This window comes from Crotalus tigris, unplaced genomic scaffold (genome assembly GCF_016545835.1).
Source record: "Crotalus tigris isolate CLP2741 ecotype Arizona unplaced genomic scaffold, ASM1654583v1 scf7180000017916.3911339, whole genome shotgun sequence".
Lineage (NCBI taxonomy): Eukaryota > Metazoa > Chordata > Lepidosauria > Squamata > Viperidae > Crotalus > Crotalus tigris.
In genome coordinates, this window is record NW_024096718.1 from 3,641,962 (window position 1) to 3,667,490 (window position 25,529).

General features: G+C 46.3%; 1 protein-coding gene across 5 annotated transcripts in view; it reads right to left on the reverse strand.

The window, feature by feature from the left end:
* Positions 1-23,733, reverse strand: part of FRS2 (fibroblast growth factor receptor substrate 2) — a 65,543-nt gene extending 41,810 nt beyond the window's left edge. For 2 of the 5 annotated variants that reach the window (XM_039344506.1, XM_039344503.1), the window contains exons 1-2: positions 23,581-23,724; positions 11,600-11,711 (exon numbers count right to left, since the gene is read on the reverse strand). The gene's annotated coding sequence lies outside the window, so the exon portion shown is untranslated. Of the gene's footprint in view, positions 1-11,599; positions 11,712-23,580 lie in introns of all 5 variants that reach the window. The other 3 variants (XM_039344501.1, XM_039344504.1, XM_039344502.1) reach the window with 3 other exon arrangements.
* Positions 23,734-25,529: the final 1,796 nt, after the last annotated feature.

Below are 25,529 nucleotides of genomic sequence, written 5' to 3' on the forward strand. Positions count from 1 at the left end.
AACCCTTTATCGGCTTGTGCTTTGTATGCCTGCCTAGCTTCATCTAGTGCTTTTCTAACTATTGGCCAGGTGTTTTGTAATTGTTCCATCCATTCTTTCAGTGATGGAATCGTTGGTTCGTTTGGGGTTAATTCTGGCATAGGGTTGAAACTTTGACCGGTGGCTATTTGAAACGGAGTGTAACCTGTGCTGGAGTGGACTGCATTATTGTAGGAAACTTCTGTGAAAGGGAGTAAGTGCGTCCACTCCGACTGTTGAAAACTAAGAAAGCATCTTAAATATTGCTCAAGTACTGAGTTAGATTTCTCTGATTGACCATTCCCCTGAGGATGATGACTAGATGTCAGTCCCTGAGCGGTCCCTAAAAGGGATAAAAATTCCTTCCAAAATGCAGAAGTAAATTGCACTCCCCTATCAGAGATGATGTGTTAGGGTACCCCATGCAATCTGTAAATATGTTGGACAAAAAGTTTTGCTAAGGCTTTTGCAGTGGGAATCTTTTGGCAAGGGATAAAGTGCACCTGTTTGGAAAATAAGTCCGTGGCCATCCAGATGACAGTATTCCCATTGCTTTCTGGTAATTCCATTATAAAATCCATGACTATTTCCCTCCAGGGGGCTGAGGGACTTGCCACTGTTTGTAACAGTCCTGGCAATTTCCCTTGCAACCTCTTTGCAGTTGCACACTTTGGGCAGCTGGCCACATAACTTTTTATGTCCTTTTTTATGGATGGCCACCAAAATTGCCATTTAATTAAGTGTAGTGCTTTTACAAATCCAAAATGCCCTGCTGATTTTGTGTCGTGGCAAAGCTGCATGAATGTGACTCTTTGGGTTGTTGGTATATATAACTTTTCCCCCAACCAAGGCAGCCCGTCTCTCATTGTGCACACATTTTTGTTTTTCTGGAACCATTCATCTGTTTCCAAACTTTTCCAGAATTCAATTCTGGTTTGGCTGCCCAGCTGTGGTTTTAATTTAGCTTGGGCTCTGGTGGTTACTGGCGCTGCCAGTTGTGATTCTACCATCATCGGTTTAGAGTCGGTGGCTCACATGCTGTTATATTGGGCCATGCGAGATAGTGCATCTGCCAGGAAGTTCTTTCCCCCTGGCAAATGCTTGAGCGTAAATTGGAACTGGTGAAAATGCTGGGACCAGCGGGCTTGCTTGGGGTTGAGCTTCCTGGGTGTTTTCAGGGCTTCCAAATTTTTGTGGTCAGTCCACACCTGGAAAGGGATCTTGTTGACTTCAAGGAACTAGCGCTAGGTAATGACCAACGTATCCCGTATGCCTCTTTCTCCCATACAGGCCAGCGCTGTTCCGTTTCCGTGAGTTTCTTGGATGTATACACACAGGGTTGCAATACCCCTTCATCGTTTTCTTGTAAAAGTACAGCCCCCACTGCCACATCACTTGCATCAGCCTGTATTACGAAGGGCTTATCCATGTCTGGGTGCCTCAGTACTGATTCAGCAGAGAAAAGTCTCTTTAATCTTTCAAACGCTGCTTGGCACTTCATTGTCCATGTTAGTGGCTGGCTAGGTTTTACTGAGGATGCTCCCTTCATTTTTAGTAAGTTCGTGAGGGACAGGGCTATCTGGGCAAATGAGGGGATGAATTGGCGGTAAAAGTTTGCGAAGCCCAAGAAACCTTGCAGTTGCTTTTTTGTGCGGGGTGGTGCCCATTCTAATACTGCTCTGACCTTCTCTGGGTCTATTTCAATGCCCTGTGGGGATATGCGATAACCTAGGTAGTCTATCCTTTCCTGGTGGAATTCGCATTTTGAGAGTTTGGCATATAGGTGGGCGGCTCGCAGTTTCTTTAAAACCGCTCTGACTAGGTTGACATGTTCCTCTTTTGATTCGGTGAAAATAAGAATGTCGTCTAAGTAAACCAGGACCCCCTTAAATAGGTACTCCCTTAGAACGTCATTGATTAATTGCATAAATACTGCGGGGCCCGCTTGTAATCCAAATGGCAAGACTTTGAATTGGTAGCACCCCATGGGGCAGTTAAATGCGGTCTTCCATTCATCCCCTTTCTTAATTCTCACGCGATAGTAAGCTTCCCTTAGGTCTAGTTTGGAAAAAAAAATTCCCTTTCGAGAGGTTTGACATGTCCTTCATGAGGGGCAGAGGGTATAGGTTGCTTTCACTGATTGTATTCAAGGCCCTATAATCCACGCATAAGCGTAAAGAGCTTCTCTCTAAAGAGGACCGGGGCAGTCACTTTAGGCTTGGCTGGCTCAATGAACCCTCTTTCTAGGTTTTTCTTTATGAATCTTTCTATTTCCTCCTCCTCCTTTGGGCTCATGGAGTATAATCTGGGCTTCAGGAGTTTTGCCCCAGTCTTGAATTCAACGGCACAGTCCGTGGGTCGGTGGGGGGGGAGCTCATCCGCCCTCTCTTCACTGAAAACTTCAGCAAGGTCTCTGTATTCCTCTGGTATTTCTGGTAGTCCCTTTTCTTTTCCCATGGATGCTTTTTCTGTTCTTGATTCTGGTAGCCCCCCTTGGGATTTTAAGTCCATAGGGTCCCCCTTCGGGAATTTGATTTCCGCCATCCTTCAATTGACCCAGGGGTTCCATTTTTTTAACCATCCCATCCCTAGGATCATTGGGCATTCCATGCCTGGGGTCACCTCAAACGTTATGTCTTCCTCATGTTTCCCCAGGGAGAGGTGTATTGGTAAAGTGCTAGGGTAGCTGGCACCCCCCCCCCCGCTATGGACCCATCTAACTGGCCAAATGAGATTGGTTGTTCTAATTTCCTCGACGGAATGCCAAGATTCCCCACTAGGGTCAGGCTAATGAGGCAGCGGGTGCAGCCAGAGTTTATTAAGGCTTTCACCTTCACGGCTTCGGGCATGGGGGGAATTAATATAGTTACTGTCTTGAGGATGAGTGCAATGCATCCACTTACCAGGGGTTCGCCCTCCGAGCTGTCGTCTGAGGCGTCCACCGGCCCTGCGGTGTAGGCTGGAGTTCTTTCCCCCTGATGAGCAGAGGTGGGGGATTCCACAGCCTCCATCATTCTCATGGCAGGTTCTTTTGCTTAGCTGGAGACTTTCCGGATTTGCTGGCCAGTGATCTGTCTGGGTTGTGCTGGCTTTTGAGTGGTATTCTACAACCCATTCTCTCCCGCACTTGAAACACCCCATTTGCTTCTTAGCCATAGCCGATGGTTTCACTTGTTCACGTGTCAACTCACGCGGTGAGTGGCTCCATTGTTTTCCTCAGCAGTGTCTCTTCAATATGTCGATCTCTGCTTCCTCTGCCAAGTCGTACCATTCAAGTTGGTGTGGGTCCCCTCGGGGCAGGCAAGCGTCATATAGGTCATAATTTAGTCCGTCTTTGAAATGGCTAAGGAGGATGTCTTCCGGCCAGTTCAGTTTGCTGGCAATGGCCCGGAATTCTTGCGTATATTCAGCTACCGGGTGTTTGCCTTGCCTCATCGTTTTTATCCATTCGTGGGCTTTGCGATCAGCCAGGGGGTCCTCAAATCACCTTCTCAGAGAGGACATGAAACGGTTGAAGTCGTTGAGCTCTAGGGCATTGAAGTCATACAAGTTCACCACCCAATCTGCAGCAGGCCCATCCAGGGCAGATTGCACGATCCGGATACGGGCTTTGTCGCTGGGGATGTCCCACCCGTATTCCTCCATGTAGCTGAGGACCTGGGTTAGGAAAAACCCCAAGCGTGTTGGCTCCCCCTTGAATCTCACGTCCCGCGGCGGGAGTCTTTGAATGGGTCGGTGCCTTCATTGTCAGTGGTAGTGTCTTCCATCCAGATCGCCATCTTTGGGTCAGTGGGAAGTGGGGACTACTGGATCAGTAGATGTCCCCGGGGTGCAGGTTCCATTTCCCCCTCGGTGTCTCTCCCTTTGCGACTCCAGGAGCTGGGGCGGCCATAGGGCTCAGAATTCTCCTCTCCTAGGGAGCTGAGAGTTCTTTTCATCAGGTCAATAGCTTTCTCTAGGATCCAGCCAGAGTACGGTGCCCAGCTCCCTTCCTCTTCACTTGCATGCAGGGATTTCTCCATCTCCTGCTTCCATTCTGATTGGTTGGCCCCCCTGTCTCAGGGTCACCTTTCTTGATTTCTTTTCCCACTCGCCTTTCTTTCCAACGCCCATTGACCACCGAGGTTTGTGGTCTCGTGTCTCCACCACCTCTTCTCCTGAGAAATCTGACCTCTCAGATCCCAACATCTGGCAGGTTTCAGTCGGGGCAGCAGCTCCCTTTCCAGGGAGTTTTCTCCTTTCCTGGCTCCATCGTCTGACATTGTAATTTTTGCAAAGTCCCCTGGCAAGGTTCTCGCTTCCATGTGGACTAATTCTGCAGGTCCTGTCTAATGTAAGGACCCACCCCACTTTGCATCTTAAGGAGACAGCACTCTTGGAATATTTCTTCCAACAGGCATCCTTTATTAAGAGAAAATAGTTGCAGGCGTTCTAGACAGGACCTGGGGCCCAAGCCCTATGGTTCAAGGTTTTAAGGAGTCCCCAGCAGCCCCGCCCCACCCCACCATCTTTCCAGCAACAATTCCAGGCTTTACATTTCCACCCTCTTTTTCCTCACTGATGGTGGAAGGGAGACTTCAGAGAGGAGTAGATGAAAGCTGATGGCCCCATTGTTATGATTAGTCCTTTTGGTGGTATCCATATTCAGTCCCTTTGAAGTTGTACCGAAGGAAGTGAGGGCCATAAAACCCCTTTGTTCACCCCTCTTCCCTTCATCGTATGACAGAATCCAGAGAGGGCAGAAATGGGGTTTTCCATAGTTGATAACTAGAGATGAAATATAATTGGATTCTGACACACAGTAGGAAAACCGTGAGATGGAAGAAATTGGCTTATAGACTTATGCATTTATTTGGTTGAACTATGGAGCTGTTGTTTTATCAGTTGATTTAGTGCAGCGGTTCTCAACCTGTGGGTCGCGACCCCATTTGGGGTCGAACAACCATTTCATGGGGGCCACCAAACAACGCAGTCCACCATTTTTTCCCCTTTTCCTTAGCTGTGCTACTCCCTTTTATTATATTTGCTTTCAAAAGCCAATAGGAATTGTCCAGGCTGTCTCTGCCCTGCTGAGCCCGCCAAAAGTCACATTCTGCAAACGGTGCTGCAAGTTGTCTGCAGCGAAGGCGAGCTGTCTGGAAGTTTCCACCCCTCCCTGCTGAGCAACTACTAAAAATGTAAGTAAAAGAGGGCCAGGGGTAGGAGGTGGGAGGCCGGCGGGCGCAGGGAGGGTTGCTGGCGCGTGTGGGGCCCGGCGAGTGCCTTACCTCTCTTGGGCTGGGCCAGCTGGTGGCCCAGCCGGTGGTTGGCCTGCTCTGTCTCTGCCGCTTGCCAGCTATGCCTCGGCTGGCGCAGGGGGTGGCACCACGCATGCGCGGAGCTCCCGGGCAGGGAAAGTCCTCGACTTACGACCGGTTGGGTAGTCCTCGACTTACGACCGGTTTAGTCCTCAACTTACGACTGGTTGAGTAGTCCTCGACTTACGACCAGTTGGGGGTCGCGGCATTAAAAAGGTTTGAGAACCACTGATTTAGTGTTAGGAAACTTGTACCATTTCTCCAATTTTGAAAAAGAAATACCTGTTCTGTAAATTCTAGCAAAGTCAATGCATATAACAGTGTTCCTCATTCTGCAATTTTATACATCTGTTGTCCATGAGTTATATGCAGTTTCAATCTCTGTAATTCACTGAGACCATATCTCATGGCTATAGTAGCTATACAATGGAGGATATAGCATGTGAATGAATTGCAGAAGCTAGCATGGTGGAATATATAGTAGAAGAAATCTAATCTATATGCTATTAAAACCCTCCTTTCTAGAATCTTTAACTGAGCGAAACAATGCATCATAGGGCAAAACTTTGTCAACTAAAATACCTCAAATGAGCTAACTTACCTCCTGAGAGAATGAAATTTAGGAAAGAGGTGGTTGCTTCAGCGCTACTGGATTGCTATTATTGCAGGGTTCATGTTGTCCTCATTTTTGAACATTCCTCAACACTTCCTGGCCATTTGCACAATCCCTTTCTCCTTTCCCACCCAACAGCAACCACTTACCTGCCTGCTGGGAAGTGGGGGGAGGGAGGGAGGTTTCCAATACTCATTCAGCTTCCCACAAGGAAATTCAATGGAGAAGCTAATAGAAAGTTGCCACTGATTTTTTGCCTGTCCTTAATCATTCTGTTTCTCTGTTTAGGTTAGGAAATATTTCTGAAACGATGACCCACTATGCTCACCAATGGCTACAATTAATGCATAGTTAATAAATAAGACTTAATAACGTGAAATGAAAAACTAAAAGAAATACAGGTCACACATCCAACAGAATGTGACATATGAAATAATTTTGGCTTGTTCATGCAGTTTCTGCCTTTTGCCACACAAAATCCTTATTAGATATGGTTTCCCTTTCCTGTGAGCTATGTTTAGCAGCTTCATTATAACTTAGAATAACTTCAGATTCATAGGAATTCTCTACAATTTCTCAAAGATAATACATAAAGGTTCAACCAACCAACAGCTAAATCTTTTATTGCTCTAGGGTAAATTCATCAGATTCTCCAGGGATATAAAATATCCCAGATAGAAAACATCCCAGTAAGTCTCCATTGTTGTTGTTGTTGTTAATTGCAAAGTCATGTCCGACGCATCGCGACCCCATGGACAACGTTCCTCCAGATCTTCCTGTCCTCTACCATCTTCTGGAGTCCATTTAAGTTCACACCTACTGCTTCAGTGACTCCATCCAGCCATCTCATTTTCTGTCGTCCCCTTCTTCTATTGCCCTCAATCTTTCCCAGCATTAGGCCCTTCTCCAGTGAGTCCTTCCTTCTCATTAAGTGGCCAAAGTATTTGAGTTTCAACTTCCGGATCTGGCCTTCTAAAGAGCAGCCGGGGTTGATCTCCTCTAGGACTGACCGTTTTGAATGCCTTGCAGTCCAAGGGACTCGCAGGAGTCTTCTCCAGCACCATAGTTCAAAGGCATCAATTCTTTGGCGCTCAGCCTTTCTTATGGTCCAACTTTCACAGCCATACATTGCAACTGGGAAAACCATGGCCTGGACTATACGCACTTTTGTTGGCAGGGTGATGTCTCTGCTTTTTAGTATGCTGTCTAGATTTGCCATAGCTTTCCTCCCCAGGAGCAAGCGTCTTTTAATTTCTTGGCTGCAGTCCCCATCTGAGGTGATCTTGGAGCCCAGAAAAATAAAATCTGTCACTACCTCCATTTCTTCCCCATCTATTTGCCAGGAATTGAGAGGGCCGGATGCCATGATTTTGGTTTTCTTAATGTTGAGTTTCAAGCCAACTTTTGCACTCTCCTTCTTCACCCGCATCAAGAGGCTCTTTAGTTCCTCTTCACTTTCTGCCATTAGAGTGGTATCATCTGCATATCTTAGGTTGTTGATATTTCTCCCGGCAATCTTAATTCCAACTTTTGATTCATCTAGCCCTGCCTTTCTCATGATGTGCTCTGCATATAAGTTAAATAGGCAGGGCAACAGTATACAGCCTTGCCGGACTCCTTTTCCAATTTTGAACCAATCAGTGATTCCGTGTCCAGTTCTCACTGTTGCTTCTTGACCCGCATATAGGTTTCTCAAGAGACAAATGAGATGGTCTGGTACTCCCACCTCTTTAAGAACTTGCCACAATTTGTTGTGATCCACACAATCAAAGGCTTTAGCATAGTCAATGAAGCAGAAGTAGATGGAACTCCCTAGCTTTCTCCATGATCCAGCGTATGTTGGCAATTTGATCTCTAGTTCCTCTGCCTCTTCGAAATCCTGCCTGTACTTCTGGTAGTTCTCGATCCACATACTCTGGAGTCTAGCTTGTAGAATTTTAAGCATAACTTTACTAGCATGTGAAATGAGTGCAATGGTGCAATAGTTTTAACATTCTTTGGCATTGCCTTTCTTTGGAATTGGAATGTAAACTGACCTTTTCCAATCCTGTGGCCACTGTTGAATTTTCCAAATTTGCTGGCAAATTGAGTGTAGCACTTTTACTGCATCGTCTTTTTGAGACCCTTCTTTACCAGATTGAATAGCTCAGCTGGAATACTGTCACCTCCACTAGCTTTGTTGTTGCTCAGATTTTCTAAGGCCCATTTCACTTCACATTCTAGGATGTCTGGTTCGAGGTCAGTGACCATCTCATTGTGGTTATCTGGGACGTTAAGCTCATTCTTGTATAGTTCTTCTGTGTAGTTTTGCCATCTCTTCTTAATCTCTTCTGCCTCTGTTAGGTCCCTGCCATTTTGGTCCTTTATCATGCCCATTTTTGCATGAAACGTTCCCTTCAAATCTCCAAAAACCATGAATTTTATGAGCCAAAGTTCTGATTCTTCACTGACTTATTTATGGTTCTCATAAATATACTCAGCTTGTCCTGCACTGCTAACCTTATTTTCCTAATTTCCATAAAACAGGAAGCTATGATTAATTGATGGATTGCTAGTTAATTGGAGCTTATCACAAAGAGGTATTGCATATGTAGACAAAGGGGCTAAATATTCAGGCAAGAATTTTCCATATACTAAGTCAGTGGTTCTCAACATGTGGGTCGGGACCCCATTTGGAGTCGAACGACCATTTCACAGGGGTCGCCAAACAACGCAGTCTGCCATTTTTTCCCCTTTTCCTTAGCTGTGCTAAGGAATGAATGAATGAGGGGTCCAACCGCAGGATCACTCTGTCATGGTGGAAGGTGCATAGGTCTTCCCTAACGGAAAGAGCTGCCAGTTCCGAAACACGCCTTGCCGATGTGACTGCAATCAAGAAGGCCACCTTATGAGACAAGAGGCACAGAGTGCAAGACCTGATGGGTTCAAAGGGGGATCCTGTAAGAGCCTGGAGTACCCAAGGTAACTCCCAAGTGGGGTAGCGATAGACTACATGAGGCTTGCTGTTTGTAACCCCCTTGATAAAGGATCGAACCCTCGGATACTGAGACAATGGTGCAGAATTGGCACAGATGAAAACTGTGGAGAGTGCCGCCACTTGCCTACGGATAGTGCTGGGTGCTAGGCCCTTATCCACGCCCTCCAAGAGATATTCGAGTACTCTCGGGATAGTGACAGAAGAAATGGGCAAGCTATTGTGGTCACACCAGTGACAGAAGTTTTTCCAAGTGGCATCATAAATTTGATTTGTCGCCGGCCACCTAGAGGCCTGAATCATTGAGATCACTCTTGAAGAATATGAACCCCGTGTCAGGAACTGGCGTTCAGATGCCAGGGGGCTAGCTGGAGCCACTGCGGGTCTGGGTGTTGTATGGCCCCTTGTGACAGGGCTATCCGATCTGGGGGGATCCTCCACGGAGGAGCTATGGCGAGGTTCACGAGATCTGCGAACCATGGTCGCCTCGGCCAATGTGGGGCCACAAATATCAGCTCCGCTTGTTCCTGGAGTAGCTTCCTGATGACAGCCGGAATCAAGGGAAATGGTGGGAAGGCATAAAGTTCCTCTGGCCAAAGAATGCGGAGGACATCTGCTCCCTCCGACGCCTGCGAGGGGAAACAGGAGAAGAACTGGGGAAGTTGGGCATTTGCTGGGGAAGCGAACATGTTGACACTCGGTTTACTGAACCGATGCATGATCTCCTGGAAGAGACGGGGATGTAGATGCCACTCTGAGTGATCTATCGTAGATCGGCTCAAATAATCCGCCTGCTGGTTCACCTCCCCTGAAATGTGCTCCGCCTTCAGGGAAAGGAGATGTCGCTCCGCCCATGAGCCCAGTAACCTGGCCTCGGACATCAAGGTCCGAGATCGAGTGCCGCCCTGCCAGTTTACATGGGCCTTTGCTACCACATTGTCCGTCAAACCAACATGTGGCACCCCGCAATCATTTTGTGGAAATGTCGAAGTCCCAGATGTATAGCCCTTAGTTCCAACCAATTGATGCTTTGCTTGAGGTCCCGCTGGGACTACCGGCCTGGGTGAACTGAAGTTGGAGGTGTGCCCCCCAACCGAATAGACTGGCGTCTGTGGTTAAGGTCACACGAATGGGCTCTCTGAAAAGGGAGCCCTTGGATAAAGCCGGGGATAGCCACCAGAGAAGGGATCTGAGCGTCTGCGCCGGGACCCAGACTCTCTGGGAAAGGAGCTTATGCCCCGCCTTTGGTAGGGGAGCAGGAACCACTGGAGCTGTCTTGTGTGAAGCCTGGCCCAGGGCACTATGGCAATGCAGGAAATCAGTTTCCCCAACAGTTGGGAGAGCAAAGCCAGGGTCACCCATTGCTCTCTGCAGATCTTGAGGACCAGAGTACAGATGCTGACCTGATGCTCCTGAGATAAGAATACTTGACAGAGGTTGGTGTCTATTATCGCGCCTAAGTGTAACAGGCAGTTGACAGGAATCAAGTGGCTCTTTTGGAAATTGATTAAAAAGCCATGGTCCTGAAGTGTCTTGATCGTTAGTGCTAGGTCCGTCATCGCGTTCGGTGCTGAGGAAAACTGTATTAGGATGTTGTCCAAGTAACACTGAACACGAATTGGAACTGACCTGAGGTGTGCGGCAAGAACTGCCAGGACCTTGGTAAAGGCTCTGGGAGCCAATGACAGGCCGAACAGTAGAGCCTTGTATTTGTAATGATGGTTGAAATACCTGAACCTGAGGAATTGTCTGTGACCTGGGTAAATGGGAATGTGCAGGTATGCCTCTGTAAGGTCTATTGATGTCAGCGTTCCCCCTGACGAACGCTGCCCAAGATGGATTGGAGCGTTTGCATCTTGAACTTGCGATATGATAGGTACAAATTTAGGACCTTTAGGTCGAGTATTGCCCTCCATCCCCAAGGTCTTTGGAACCACGAAGAGGATGGAGTAGAACTCCTGGCCCCATTGATCCAATGGTACCTGCTCTATGACCTCTATGTTTAACAGATGTTGAATGGCTTCCTTCATGAGACCCTTCTTTACCAGATTCCACGACAAGGGGCAGGTGATGAAGCGTCGAGGGGGAGATGTTAAGAATTCCAGGGACAGACCGTCCCTGATGGTGGTGAGAACCCAAGAGTCCGTGGTGTGTCTTCCCATTTTTGGAAATAATAAGTCAGTCTGCCGCCTATGGGAGGGTCCCACCCCGAGTCACTTTGACCTGCGGAAGGGACGACCTCCCCTACCTCGAAAGGGCCGCTTGCTCTGAAATTGTTGTCTGGGTCTGTCTCTGTAGCCGGGCCGATCCAAGGAGCGGTCCGCCCCTGCCGGAAAGGGCCACGCTACATTCCCTGAGGCCGGATCTGAACCTGACCGTAAGGAAAGATGGAGGCTGTATGGGACAAAATGCCTGCCTGCTCTTTTGGAAAGGTAATATAATACTCTTCTTCTTTTCCCTGTTTTCCACCAGGTAAGCAGTGAGTGCCTCCCCAAAGAGGCGACCGCTCTGGTATGGGGCAGCGGCCACCCTCCATTTATGTTTGGTGTCGGCACACCAGTTCTTAAGCCAGAACAACCTACATGCGGCGACTTTAGAAGCTATGGCATGGCCTGAAAGTCTGGCTGCTTGCAGAGATACGTCCGCCATATATTCTAGGGCCGCCCGCAACTTGGTCACGTCCTGGTGTACCCTTACCTTGTCTGGGGATATTCTGGACAGGAGTTCGCGTAGCCAGATCAGGAAAATCCTGGTGAAAAAGGAGTTCGATGTGGAAGCTCTTATTGCCCACGCCGAAGCCTGGTATGTTCTGTGGAAAGAAAGCTCAGATTTTTTTGTCCTCGGCCCTCAGAGACTCAGACATATACCCTGGAATCTTGGAATCTGACAAAATGGGTGAAAGGGACTCATCTACTCCTGGAACCTCCAGCGCATCATTGAGGGTAGAAACTGTATCTATAAGCTTACGGTCTATTCCCCCAACGGCCAAAAAAGTGCCAGGGGATCTCCATTAATCCTGTATGGCTTTCAAAAACATGGGAGGGCAAGGGATCTGCTGGTGTTTTACGACTGGTTCTGAAAACAGTGGACCAATACCCTGACCGGATGCCGGATCAGAAACCTGGGGTTTCACCGGTTCGATCTTTTCGGTGGCACAGGCCTTGCATAAGAGAGGAGGGAAAGAAGTAGGGTTGAACAACCCGACCAAGGGAGGAGTCTCTGTGTGTGTCTCCTCCTCATCTGACCACAGACCTTCCTCGAGGACCTGCTTCGAATAGTCGGACACCTCGCTCCCACAGGAAGGTGGTGACAAGGCCGGATCCGGGTACTGATAATCCCTGGACCGAGAAGTCCCCACAGATGTAAGGGGATTTGACTGTCCCAGGTCAGATAGAGCACGTGCTGAAGACGTCATAGCTTGAGCAACTGCCTGATCAATCATGGCCTGGAATTGGTCAGTGAATGATGGTTGTTCCAGAGGGCGGAGTCCCGCCACCATAGAAGTGAATGAAGCCGACAGAGTCAGAGATGGACCCACAAGGGAAACACTCCCTGAGGTTCCACAAGCCGCTGTGGGAGATGTGAGTATTATTAATTAATTTATTTATTTATTTAGTGACGGATCCTTTGTGTCACACTTAGTGGCAGCTATAACCAAGGAGTGCCGGTCCACTAGATGCAGACAGCGGTAACAGGCTGTGATTGAGTAGTCAACTGAGCCTAGCTGATAGATGGAACAATTCAAGGCTGGGAGAGGTAAGCGGTAATTATTTAAGCACAAAATTATTCTGAACTGCAGGGTGCTCCTGTCCAGATAAAGGCACCTTTTCAGCGAAATCACACTGTGGGGACTGAATCAGTCACCTCCACAGCACAGTCTGAAAAATCCAATTAAAAGCCAGAGATAAAAAAAAAAAACAATTGAGAAATCTAGAAGCAATAATTTAATTGTCAAAGAGAAACCAACTTGAGAAGGGAATGAAGAAACCGAAACTAAGACGAAGAATCCAATTAATAGCCAGAGATAAGCAACAATTGAGAAATCTAGAAGCAGTAATTTAAATTGTCAAGGAGAAAAACAACTTGAGAAGGGAAAGAGGAAACCGAAACTAAGACGCGTGGCGATTCAAAATGGCGGCCACACCGGCAGCAGAAGAAAAACTGAAAGTAGTAGTTGGAACCAGAAGCAACAGCCTTCTGCCGGCAAATAACTGAAAGCAATAAACTAAGGACACGATCTCCTGCAAGAGAAGGAATCTTAGGAATGTAGCATGCAATCCGAAGGAAGAAAAGCCCTGTCGCGACAAAGCGCGGGGGGGGGGAGAAATACTGCCTCAGGGAAGCTAAGGCAAGCCTCGTCGGAACACTTGCCAAACTGGGACAGCGCTGATCTCAGCGCTGAGCAGATGGCAAGAGAATGAAAAGAATCCATCAATGGGAATTAAACAAAGGGAAAATACGACCTGTCCTCCTAAGGTTTGCTTTGGGAGCCAATTTCCACATCTGTCTTGGGCTGAGACCAAACGAAACTGGGGCATGGTCCGGCCCAGAGGGGCGTGGCAACTTGATTGATTGGTCTAATTGGGCTAGAGGACTTATTTAACCCATTAGTGGATTCTCCATCCTTCCCATGCTGGAGAAAAACAATTTAAAATCCATCATTTTACAGTGATGGGTCGGACACGACTTCACAACTAACAACAACAACAACAGTGAGGAAGATTATTGAAAAGTGAAAAACATTCAAGACAGTTGCCAATCTTCCCAGGAGTGGATATCCCAGCAAATTCAAGGTCAGACAGTGTAATGCCCAGATAAATTGTTACAGAATTAATGGCATTGTATTAGAATCTTGCAACATTCCTGGAAAGTAAATTTGCTATTATTACCTGAGTTGCCCCCAGCAGCATCAGCTCAATTTCTGCCTATTACATAAAAGGCCAAGATATGAATAGCATACTATAGAAGTCTTAATGATGATAATAGGGATTATTAATTAAATAACAGAATAAGAGTTAGAAGGGACCTTGGAGGTCCAACCCCCTGCTCAGGCAGAAAACCCTATACCATTTCGTACAAATGGTTGTCCAATCTCTTCTTAAAAACTTCCAGTGTTGGAGCATTCACAACTTCTGGAGGCAGGTTGTTCCACTGATTAATTGTTCTAACTGTCAGAAAATTTCTCCTGAGTTCTAGGTTGCTTCTCTCCTTGATTAGTTTCCATCCATTGCTTCTTATTCTGCCTTCAGGTGGTTTGGAGAATAGGTTGACCCCCCCCCCCTCTTCTTCGTGGCAGTCCTAGATATTGGAACATTGATATTATATCACCCCTAGTCCTTCTTTTCATTAAATTAGACATGTTCAGAATCTCCAAATCTATGACCATATTATTTAGTTCGCCATTATTACACAGCATTATGAAACGATTAAAAAACTGGTATTTACCAGAGTGTTATATTTTGCATACATTACAGATTGTAATGCATTTGTGCTCTAATGAGGCCTACTTTATGCCACCATTTTATCTTTCAAACATTCTCAGGCATGAGAACTTCATTGTTCCTGAGTCACTTTGTAATGCTCATGATTAAGCAGAGATTGAACGTGTACCAACCTAGAGAAAATACAACATTCTATACCAGGGGTGTCAAACTCAATTTCATTGAGGGCTGCATCAGCATTGCGGTTGACCTCAGGGGGGCTGGGCAGGTGTGGCCAGGGTGGGTGCGGCCTACTGGGTGGGCACAGCTGGAGTGGGTGTGGCCTACTGGGTGGGCATGGCCAGCTCTTCATCATTTGCGTCAAGGGTGCCTGTGGGGGCCTGGGCAGGAGTGGGACAGATCTGAGGGTCTCTGGCTGAAGGGGGTGGGACCGGGGCAAGTGCCAAGGCATGGTCCACTGTTCCTCTCAGGCCATGCAAGTGGGGGCTGGATGGTGCCCCTTCATGAGGACTGAAGAAATTCACCTTTGCCTGGAAGTGACCAGCACATGGCGCTTGCCTACTTCACATATCTGGCTTGGTGGGCTTTGGGGGAGGGGACACCATGAGTAACGTGAGAGTTGAAGTTACCTGTGCAATGCCGTCCAGCCCCCAGTCTGCCTGGTTTCGGCAGGCAGCAAGGCACTCTCCTTACAGTGCCGAGAGGCCGAGCCAGGCAGCGCGAATCCAAAAAGAAGCACAATGCCACCCAGCCCCCAGCCTGCCCAGTTTCAGCAGGCAGCGGGGTGCTCTCCTCACAGCGCCGAGAGGCTGAGCCGGGCAGGGCGAAGCTCACCAGCTTTGCACCTTGCTGCCTGCTGAAATCGGGCAGGCTGGGGGCTGAGCGGCGGTGCGTTTCTTTTTGGATTTGCACCGCCTGGTTCAGCCTCTCAGTGCTGTGAGGAGAGTGCTCCGCTACCTGCCAAAACCCTTCCCCTGGAGCCCATCAAGCCGGATATGTGAAGTAGGCGAGGGCCATTTGCTGGCCACTTCCAGGCGATGGTGAATTTCTTCATTCCTCACAAAGGGTGACACCTCCCCAGCATGCACCCAGGAGGCGGGGCTGACACGACAGGGGCTGGTTCCTCACTGTTTCCAGATGGCCTTGTGGAGCTAAGATTGAATGCGTTTCAGCATAGATGGCCACCACAAAATTGTACATTGGCTCCCGGGTGGCCTTGGCCAGGGCCAAGGCAGCTGGGGCCATTCCCTCACTGTTTCCAGGATGGCTTCGCGGACCACATGAAACCATGTTGCAGGCCACATCCCGGACCCCGGGCCTTGTGTTTGACATGTCTGTTCTATACCATTTCTTATGCTATAAATAGGGTGTCACAATGAATAAGGATTAGGAAAAGCTTTTTTAGGAACAAAGCTTTCATAAATGTTATTAAAAATCAATAACATTTTTGAATATGGTATAAAAAGTATAACAAATTATATCACCAAATAATTAGTATGAGGTAATGATAAATTGCCATCAGGATAAATATGCTAAGTACTGCTAAAGTAAAATTGTTTCAGAAAAAAACTGCAATGGCTTGTTTTTGTTTTTTAATTAGAGGAACTCTGCCCATAGACTCATAAAAAAATCACTGTGCTTGCATGAGTAATTCATGAAAAGACATCCATAATGCCAATTTAGCATTTTAGTACTATGTTAAAAAGCAAATGAGCTGCATTACAATATCCCTCAAGACAGTTACTAGGGTGGCAAAAGCTCTTTACATGAATTAACAGAATACCTTATTTAGGATAAAAGTTTAATTGCAAGCCTGATTCTGAGAACACTGCCAAACAAGTGAGATAGTTATAAAAGCAAGCTGTATATCACCAGTAACATTCCATTTACTTTTAAGCAACTCCTATTGTAGATTATATAACAAATATTAAATAGTTATATACAGGTAGTTGTCGAGAAACGACAGATCACTTAATGGCCATTCAAAATTAGAACGGCCTTCAAAAGCTACATACAAACCTGTTTCAAAGTTAAGGTGATGGTAGCACCCCCATGCTGTCCCTGCCTTCTGGAAACAGCTGCCGTTTTCAGTGCTCTGACAGTTCCTTGCACTAATGGTGGCTCCTTTTGCTAGTCTTTAAGAAGCCAGCCACTTGCATGCAAAGGCAGCAACTTCAGAAGCAACTTTTCAAAACTTTTCCTTGACATGTGCAGTGAATGGTCAGGGCAGAAGCTGGCTCCTTGCAAAGCTTTTTGCTGTTTATCTGTCTTCAGATGAATCCTAGGTGGATCCTAAAGGCAGTCAAACTAACAGTAAAAACTTTCCAAGGAGCCAGCTTCTGCCTTGACCACTGATGCAAATGTTGTGCTCTAGCCAGCTGAACTTGGCCCTTTCAGTTCACGGAAAAACCTCTCTCCACAGAACCGGTCCCAGGTGCCCAAAAGAGTACAATATTGGAAAAACGAAGAAATACTACCAGAAGAAGAAATAATTTTAAAAAAAACTAGACAATGCAGAAATGGACAGACTTACTTTAAGATTGAAAGAAAAAGAAGAAACAGAATATTTTCAAACTTGGGACCTATTTTATCAATGGTTAGAGCAGACATGTCAAGCACAAGGTCCAGGGGGCGGATGCGGCTCGCGAAGTGGTTTCATGTGGCCAATGAAGCTATTCTGCAAACAGTGAGGGAACAGCCCCCGCTGCCTTGGCTCTGGCCCAGGTCGGCCTGGAGCCACTGTACAATTTTGTGGTGGCCATCTATGCTGAAACGCATTCAGTCTTACTCCACAAGGCCGTCTGAAAACAGTGAGGAACCAGCCTGCTGTGTCGGCCCCATCCCCTGGGTGCATGCTGGGGTGGTGTCACCCTTTGTGAAGAATGAAGAAATGCACCATCAACTGGAAGTGGCCAGCAAATGGCCCTTGCCTACTTCATATATCCAGCTTGATGGGCTCTGGGGGAGGGGTTTCGGCAGGCAACGGGCGCTCTCCTCACAGCACCGAGGCTGAATCGGGTGGTGAAAATCCAAAAAGAAGCGCGATGCTGCCCAGCCCCCAGCCAGCCTGGTTTCGGCAGGCAGCAGGGCGCTCTCCTCACAGCACCAAGAATTGAGCCAGGTGGTGCGAATCTGATGAGAAGTGCAATGCTGCCTAGCCCCCAGCCTGCCCAGTTTCAACAGGCAGCAAGGTGCAAAGCTGGCGAGCTTCGTACCACCCAGCGCTGTGAGGAGAGTGCCCTGCTGCCTGCCGGAACGGGGCAGGCTGGGGGCTGGGCGGCATTGTGCAGGTAACATTGACTCTCACACTGCTCATGGCATCCCCTCCCCCAGAGCCCACCAAGCCAGATATGTGAACTAGGTGAGGGCCATGTGATGGCCACTTCCAGGCAATGGTGCATTTCTTCATTCCTCACGAAGGGTGACACCTCCCCAGCTGCGTTTCTTGCCTGTTTTTCTCCCTCCCTCATCTTAAATATTTTCCCACCACTCTGTACTTAGGAAAGAAGGAAGGAAAGAAGGAAAGAAGGAGAGGGAGGATCTGAGGGAAGTCCTGCCTTAGTCCTGCCCTGCTGCCCTTTCACCATCCCCTTGCCCCCTCCTCCTGGCCTATCCTGGGAATCTCCCATCCTATTGCTAAGGAAGCTTTGGATACAAAGCTGGGTCTCCTCCCATGGAGAGGGAATGGGCCTCCCTCTGACTTTGCCCTCATACCCATCATGAGCAACCTGGGTAAGGAGAGCAAGCACAGCAGCAGCAGCCTTGAGGAGGAGGTAAGTACAGATGGGCACCTCCTTGGGGAAGTGGGGCTGGGCTTGGTGCCGCGGGTGCTTGAAGGCCAGGCTGGGCATTTGACCTCTGCTGCCCAGGGCTCCCGGCAGCCTGCACCACGATCCAGCCCCCCCCCCCCCCCGCATGGCATGAGAGGAACAGTGAGGCTCCTCCAGTGGACCATGCCTTGGCACTTGCCCTGGCCCCACCCCCTTCTGCCAGAGACCCTCAGATCTGTCCCTGCCCAGGCCCCCAAAGGCACCCTTGACGCAAATGATGTAGAGCTGGCCACGCCCACCCAATAGACCACACCCACTCCATCCACGTCCGCCCAGTAGGCCGCACCCACCCTGGCCACTCTTGAGCACTCTTAGAAATGATTTGGGATATAGACAAGGTCTGCAATACTAGGAAGGAATTGTTTTGGTTTCTTAAAAACTCCACAAACCATTAAATTGGAGCATAGGGATTTCTGTTGTAACAACCGCACCTGAATGCAATCCAATCTGCCACATCAAGTCAGGGCAAGGATTTTCCAATTTATATAGGATGTAGATCCAAATAAACTAAATTCTGTGCAAATCAGATTAATGTGTATGTGTGCATACACACACAAATACAAGTGAAATAAAAGTATTTAATGTACTAAAATATTTATAACTCATGCATTTTAAGAGATAAGATAACCTTTATTGTCATTTTTTTACTATGGGCATAACAGCACACATCAAAAATGAAATTTAGTTGCCAGCTCTCAAAGTGAAACACATACATGACACACACCTAAATATACTAGGTACAACATATATATAGACCGCACCTCTACATACACATAACAAATAAATATTAAATACTGTCTATCTTGAATATATAACAGAAAGAGGAAGCTTGAGGGTTCACAAGGTAAATGCTGTATGGAATGAAACTATGGCTGAATCTGGATGTTCTCTACGGATACCATGAAGCCTCCTCCCAGAAGGTAACAAGGAAAACAGGTCGTTGCTCAAACAACGCTTCTGTGCTATGTCCTGTATGGGAGGGAGAGAGCTGCCAATGATCTTTTCAGCCATCCTCACCACTCTCTGCACTGCCTTCCTGTCTTAAGCAGTGATGCTTTCAAACCAGACTGTGATGCTGTATGAGAGGATGCTCTCAATCATCCCCCTGTAGAAAGTGGTCAGGACAGGGGAAGGAAGATGTGCTTTTCTCATGCGACACAGAAAATGCAGGTGCTGCTGTGCCGCTTCACCAATTTCTCACTGTTGAGCGACCAAGCCAGCCTACTCGTTAGCTCAGACATGTCAAACACTATGGCCCGGGGGCCGGATGCGGCCCGTGAAGTGGTTTCATGTGGCCCGCGAAGCCATCCTGGAAACAGTGAGGGAACGGCCCCGGCTACCTTGGCCCTGACCCAGGCCAGCCAGAAGGGAGCCAATGTACAATTTTGTGGTGGCCATCTATGCTGAAACGCATTCAGTCTTAGGTCCACAAGGCCATCTGGAAACAGTGAGGAACCAGCCCCTGCCGCACTGACCCCGCCCCCTGGGTGCATGCTGGGGAGGTGTCACCCTTTCTGAGGAATGAAGAAATGCACCATCACCTGGAAGTGGCCAGCAAATGGCTCTCGCCTATTTCACACATCCGGGCGGCACAAATCCAAAAAGAAACGCAAGGCCGCCCAACTCCCAATATGCAGTTTCAGCAGGCAGCAAGGTGCAAAGTTGGCAGGCTTCGCACTGCCCGGCTCAACCTCTCGGCGCTGTGAGTGCCCCGCTGCCTGCTGAAACCACACCCACCCAGTAGGCCACACCCACTCCATCCACACCCACCCAGTAGACCACATCTACCCTGGCCACACACACCCGCCTCCCCAAGGGCAACCGCAATGTTGATGCGGCCCTCAATGCAATTGAGTTTGACACTCCTGCATTAGCTGCACACCCAGGAATTTGATGCTGGTAACCATCTCCACAGGTGAATCATTAATGCACAGAGAAGTGTGGCTGTGCCTGTCTTTTCTGAAATCGACAATGATCTCTTTGGTTTTCCCGGTATTTAAAACTAGGCTGTTTTCCTCACACCAGTTCACCAACCCCTCAACCTCCTTGCGGTAAGCTTCTGCCTTGTCATCCTGAATAAGGCCCACTACTCTTGTATCATCTGCAAACTTCACAATATGGTTGGTGGCAAACCTAGCACAACAGTCATGGGTCAACAAGCTGAACAGCAGTGGACTTAAGACACAGCCCTGAGGAGAACCTGTGCTCAAGAAAATGGTATTAGAGGTATTTGTTCCAACTCGCACATATTGGGGGCCTATTGGTAAGAAAATCAAGAATCCAGTTGCACAAAGGAGTGTTTAAGCCTAAAAGGCCCAGTTTGTCTACTAGATGCTGGGGAATGATTGTGTTAAACGCCGAACTGAAGTCGACAAACAACAAACGCACATGAATATTTCTTTCCTCTAAGTGCTTCAAGCTCAGATGGAAAACGGAAGAAATAGCATCCTCGGTAGAGCGATTTGGTCGGTAGGCAAACTGAAGGGGGTCATTAAAAATGGTATACTAACTTTCGATATTTCCTACAAATATAATTTTAGTGGAATTACAATATAATTATTAAAAATTATAGAAGAAAATATTATATGTTCCTAATATTTAACACAGCAAATTGAAGTATTTTAAAATATTTTTGCTTTAGTCTTTCAAGAAAGCTAATAAAAGATTTCTGCAGTTTTTCTTAAAAAATATGATGCAAAAGGTTATTTAACTTGATTTTTATTCTGCAAAAAAGCACTTTACTTAAAACTTATTTTAATGAAGACATTTTAAAAAAAATGTTCAAAACTCAACTTACATACATCTTAAACATTTTAACTCAATTATATGACCACTGAATATAGTAAATCTTACTCAAGACCATGTGAGATAAGATTGTAGCCTTGTTTAAAGAAAAAAGAAAAGTTAGAGTATTCTATTCCTATGGCAGACTTTGTGGTACTGTGATCCACTAAAATAATGAGAAGTTTTATTCATGAAGGAATAATAATTGAAGGGGGGGATTCACTATGCAAAATAGGAACAAAGCATGGAATGAGTTTTGACAGTATTCCCATTTAATCTGCACAAGCCTAGTCATCTTGAAAAAAAATCAGTGACCTTCCCAATTTGTTTGCAATCCCCACCCCAAAATTGTAACTCACTGTTTGAAAATCTCTCCCTGTATGAACCAAATTATGTACTGCCTATGATACAAGAAGTGTTGGATTAAAAAGTGAAAAATTAGCCAACCACATTTAATTTGGTATATGGAATGTACTAATCATAAGAATATATTCACATTAAACTGCCACTTGCCTTAAAGCTGTATACCTAAAGAAAGCAAATCAAAACTTTCCACTAGGCAGAAAAAAAACACCATAGGGAAGTGACATACTCTCTTTTCAGGTCAAAAAAAATCCAATCAAAATTGGAAATAAAGGCATACTGAAGGCTTGATCTTTTGTTCAAACGTTACCAGATAAAATTCCGCTATTCTTTTCCCCTCAACTCCCATTCTTTTTAATTTGTAAATCTTAGGAAGGGTCTAAGCATTGCTGGCTGTGGAATTCTGGGAGTTGAAGTCCACATGCCTTAAAATTGTCAAGGTTGAGAAATACTGGTCTAATCTTTATTTAATCAATGTGAAGCATTTTGTTTTTGCCTGAAAAGCAACAAATGTATGCAGGAAGAAATGGCAGACCAAAGATAGCTTTGTGAAAAGCGAAGCTGACAAATGTGGCAAAATAAAGAGCCAGCAAGTAGACCAACTTTTTGTAATTTCTCTCCAGACAAGGAGAAGATTTGAGATTGCACACAAGTGCTCCAGACAGCTGCTTCTCCCAATGAGATTGCAAAACAGTGGTCTCTAATGTGTTTACAGTTCTAGGAGATGAAGGAATAACTATCTTGCTCAATCTAAGTTGGTACACCTTTGAAGAGGACTATGCAGAAAATAAAATTAATTTATTTAGACCATCATATTGACTGAAAAAGAATGCTTTGATGTTTTAACGTATCAGAAAATATTCTGAAAACCTACTTAAATGTTTTACTAGGTCTATTTGCATTTAGAACTTGTTTGATAGTTTGTGATCAATTTGATTTCTTATTACCTTGCAGGCTCACAACAGAACACTGCATTATTGTGAAAAATATATAAGGAACCTAGGAGATCTAGAAACAAAGTTTTATACCTATATAAATAAAATTGCTTATCATATTTAAAAAGTTGTACCTATTTAAATAATTTTAAAAAGCATTCCTTGAGAGTGTTTGATGTAAAAAAAAGTCTCAGAATGCCTACGGATTTTCCCAGAAAATTGTCACATTTTGCCAGTGATAGCAAATATTCTCTTAAACAAGAAATACTGTACTATATATGGCATCTGCTATTCTGTTCCACCATTTCTAGCTGCAAGGTTATATGAATTTGATACATAAGGCCTGCCATCTTTTTTTCCCAAATGCAGTAGTCAAACTGAAATAGTTATTTTGATTGTTTTAAAAACTGGATATCCTTGCTCTTCAAACCATGAAAACAAAGTAACTCAAGAATAAGTACATAGCCAAAGAGCCAACTCCAGAATCAATTTATCAGCCCCAGTTGAAGCCTCAGTTTATCAGAACCGCACTTTGTTTCTTATTAATGGGGGGGGGAGCACTGTTTCTGTTCACAGACTCCACTATGCCATAACGTGATCTGACTGGGTCAGGTTTTCAAGTGTTGCGAAACCGGACATCAAACTGCTCCTCCCGCTTCCAGAGAAGGCTCAACATCAACACTTCTGAGAATGAGGCCCTGGAGTGACTCGCTTCGTGAGATGAGTGCGACCGTCGAAGCCAAACTGTTATCACCCAAAGGTCTTTGAATATAATTCCTATTGGACCTACTCCGCATGAGATGTGGAGATGATGGGCGGCATAACGTCAAACACATCTGGAAGGCACCAACTCGGGAAAAGCTAATGCAAACCATGTAAGCACATCTCAAACCACGACGAAGCGGAACTTTACTGACATTAGTTCTCGCCGACACCCGTCGAAGAGCACTTAGACGTTCGTAAAAAAAAAAAAAAGCGCATATACCAGCATCCCACCTGCCATCTCCGCTGTCGCCCACTCCCCTTCGAGCCTTGTCAGGCCACCAATACCAACAGCAATCCACCCGCTTCGGACCGCAGCTTTCGCCAGGACTCCCCTACTCCGGTGGCAGGGAAGAGGCATCTCGTTCCCTTCGCCCTGAGCCTTCCTTCCACCGCACAGAAGAAAGGAATGGCTCCTGCAGCCAACTTCTCCCCCTTCCTCTTTCAAAGTCAAACCGACAAAGCAACCTTAGACCCAAAAAACCTAAACGACTGGAAGCGCCGGACGTGGGAACCAGGAAAGAAACAGCAAAAGTGGCTACCGAGAGAGATTTCGCCCTCACCTTCTTCATGAGGCCGAGTGACTTACAGGAAGCTAGAGACAACCGACCGGAGTCCACCCCGGGCTGGATTAGCTAGAATTACAGTCCCAAGAGTAGCAGCCAGGCCTCGCTCTGGGCCGGACCCTGCCCAAGACAACTTCCGAGGCCAAGCAGGCAACTCCTTCCGGGTCAAAAAAGGGGAAGAGTGGGAGTGGTCGGCCGGTTTCCCTAATCGCGGGTTCTTCGTCTTGTAGGCGCGAGTGATAAAGGTGCACCTTTCGCTGTTGCTACGGAACGCTTGGAAATCGCAACGCGAAAAGCGGGGTGGAGGAGAGAAATTAAACATCCGTTGGTGGTCCGGGGTTTTGTAATCCAGGAATGATAGCCCGACGCGAGTATTAGCATCTTCATTTGCTACCCAAAGAATTTGTTTCCAAATGAACAAAGGCATTTTACCTGTAATCCTATCAAGACTTTTTCTGGGAGTTAATAACATCCCGCTAAGTAGAAGTTTAAAAAGTGTTAAACTGGGTTGTTCAATTAAATATAGCTTAGTTGTTTCATTTACCCACATCCCATTCTCTTATTGTCAGTCCTAAAGCAAATGACAGTTTAACATTGTGTTTAGCTTGTTCATGAGGTTTACCAAAATACTGATGGATAATGTGTCTAAGCAGGGCATAGGCTGATAGAATTTTGTCAAGAGAATATGATGGTCATAGCAAACAGTCTTTTTCCAACAACCCAAAAGACGGCTCTACAAATGAACATCACCAGACTGAGGCAGAAGATATTAAGAAGAGGTGGCAAAATTACACAGAAGAACTATACAAGAACGAGTTTAGTATCCCTGATAACCATGATGGGGTGGTCACTGACCTCGAGCCAGACATCTTAGAATGTGAAGTGAAATGGGCCTTAGGAAAGCTGAGCAACAACAAAGCTAGTGGAGGTGACAGTATTCCAGCTGAGCTATTCAAAATCTTAAAAGACGATGCAATAAAAGTGCTACACTCAATTTGCCAGCAAATTTGGAAAATTCAACAGTGGCCACAGGATTGGAAAAGGTCAGTTTACATTCCAATTCCAAAGAAAGGCAATGCCAAAGAATGTTCCAACTATTGTACCATTGCACTCATTTCACATGCTAGTAAAGTTATGCTTAAAATCCTACAAGCTAGACTCCAGCAGTATGTGGATCGAGAACTTCCAGAAATACAGGCAGGATTTTGAAGAGGCAGAGGAACTAGAGACCAAATTGCCAACATACGCTGGATCATGGAAAAAGCTAGGGAGTTCCAGAAAAACATCTATTTCTGCTTCATTGACTATGCTAAAGCCTTTGACTGTGTGGATCACAACAAATTGTGGCAAGTTCTTACAGAGATGGGAGTATCAGACCATCTTATTTGTCTCTTGAGAAACCTATATGTGGGTCAACAAGCAACAGTGAGAACTGGCCACGGAACCACTGATTGGTTCAAAATTGGGAAAGGAGTCCAGCAAGGCTGTATTCTGTCATCCTGCCTATTTAACTTACATGCAGAGCACATCATGAGAAAGGCAGGGCTAGATGAATCAAAAGTTGGAATTAAGATTGCCGGGAGAAATATCAACAACCTAAGATATGCAGATGATACCACTCTAATGGCAGAAAGTGAAGAGGAACTAAAGAGCCTCTTGATGGGGGTGAAGAAGAGAGTGCAAAAGTTGGCTTGAAACTCAACATTAAGAAAAGCAAAATCATGGCATCTGGCTCTCTCATTTCCTGGCAAACTGATGGGGAAGAAATGGAGGTAGTGACAGATTTTATCTTCCTGGACCCCAAGATCACCACAGATGGGGACTGCAGCCAAGAAATTAAAAGACACTTGCTCCTGGGGAGGAAAGCTATGGTAAATCTAAACAGCATACTAAAAAGTAGAGACATCACTCTGCCAACGAAAGTATGTATAATCAAGGCCATGGTT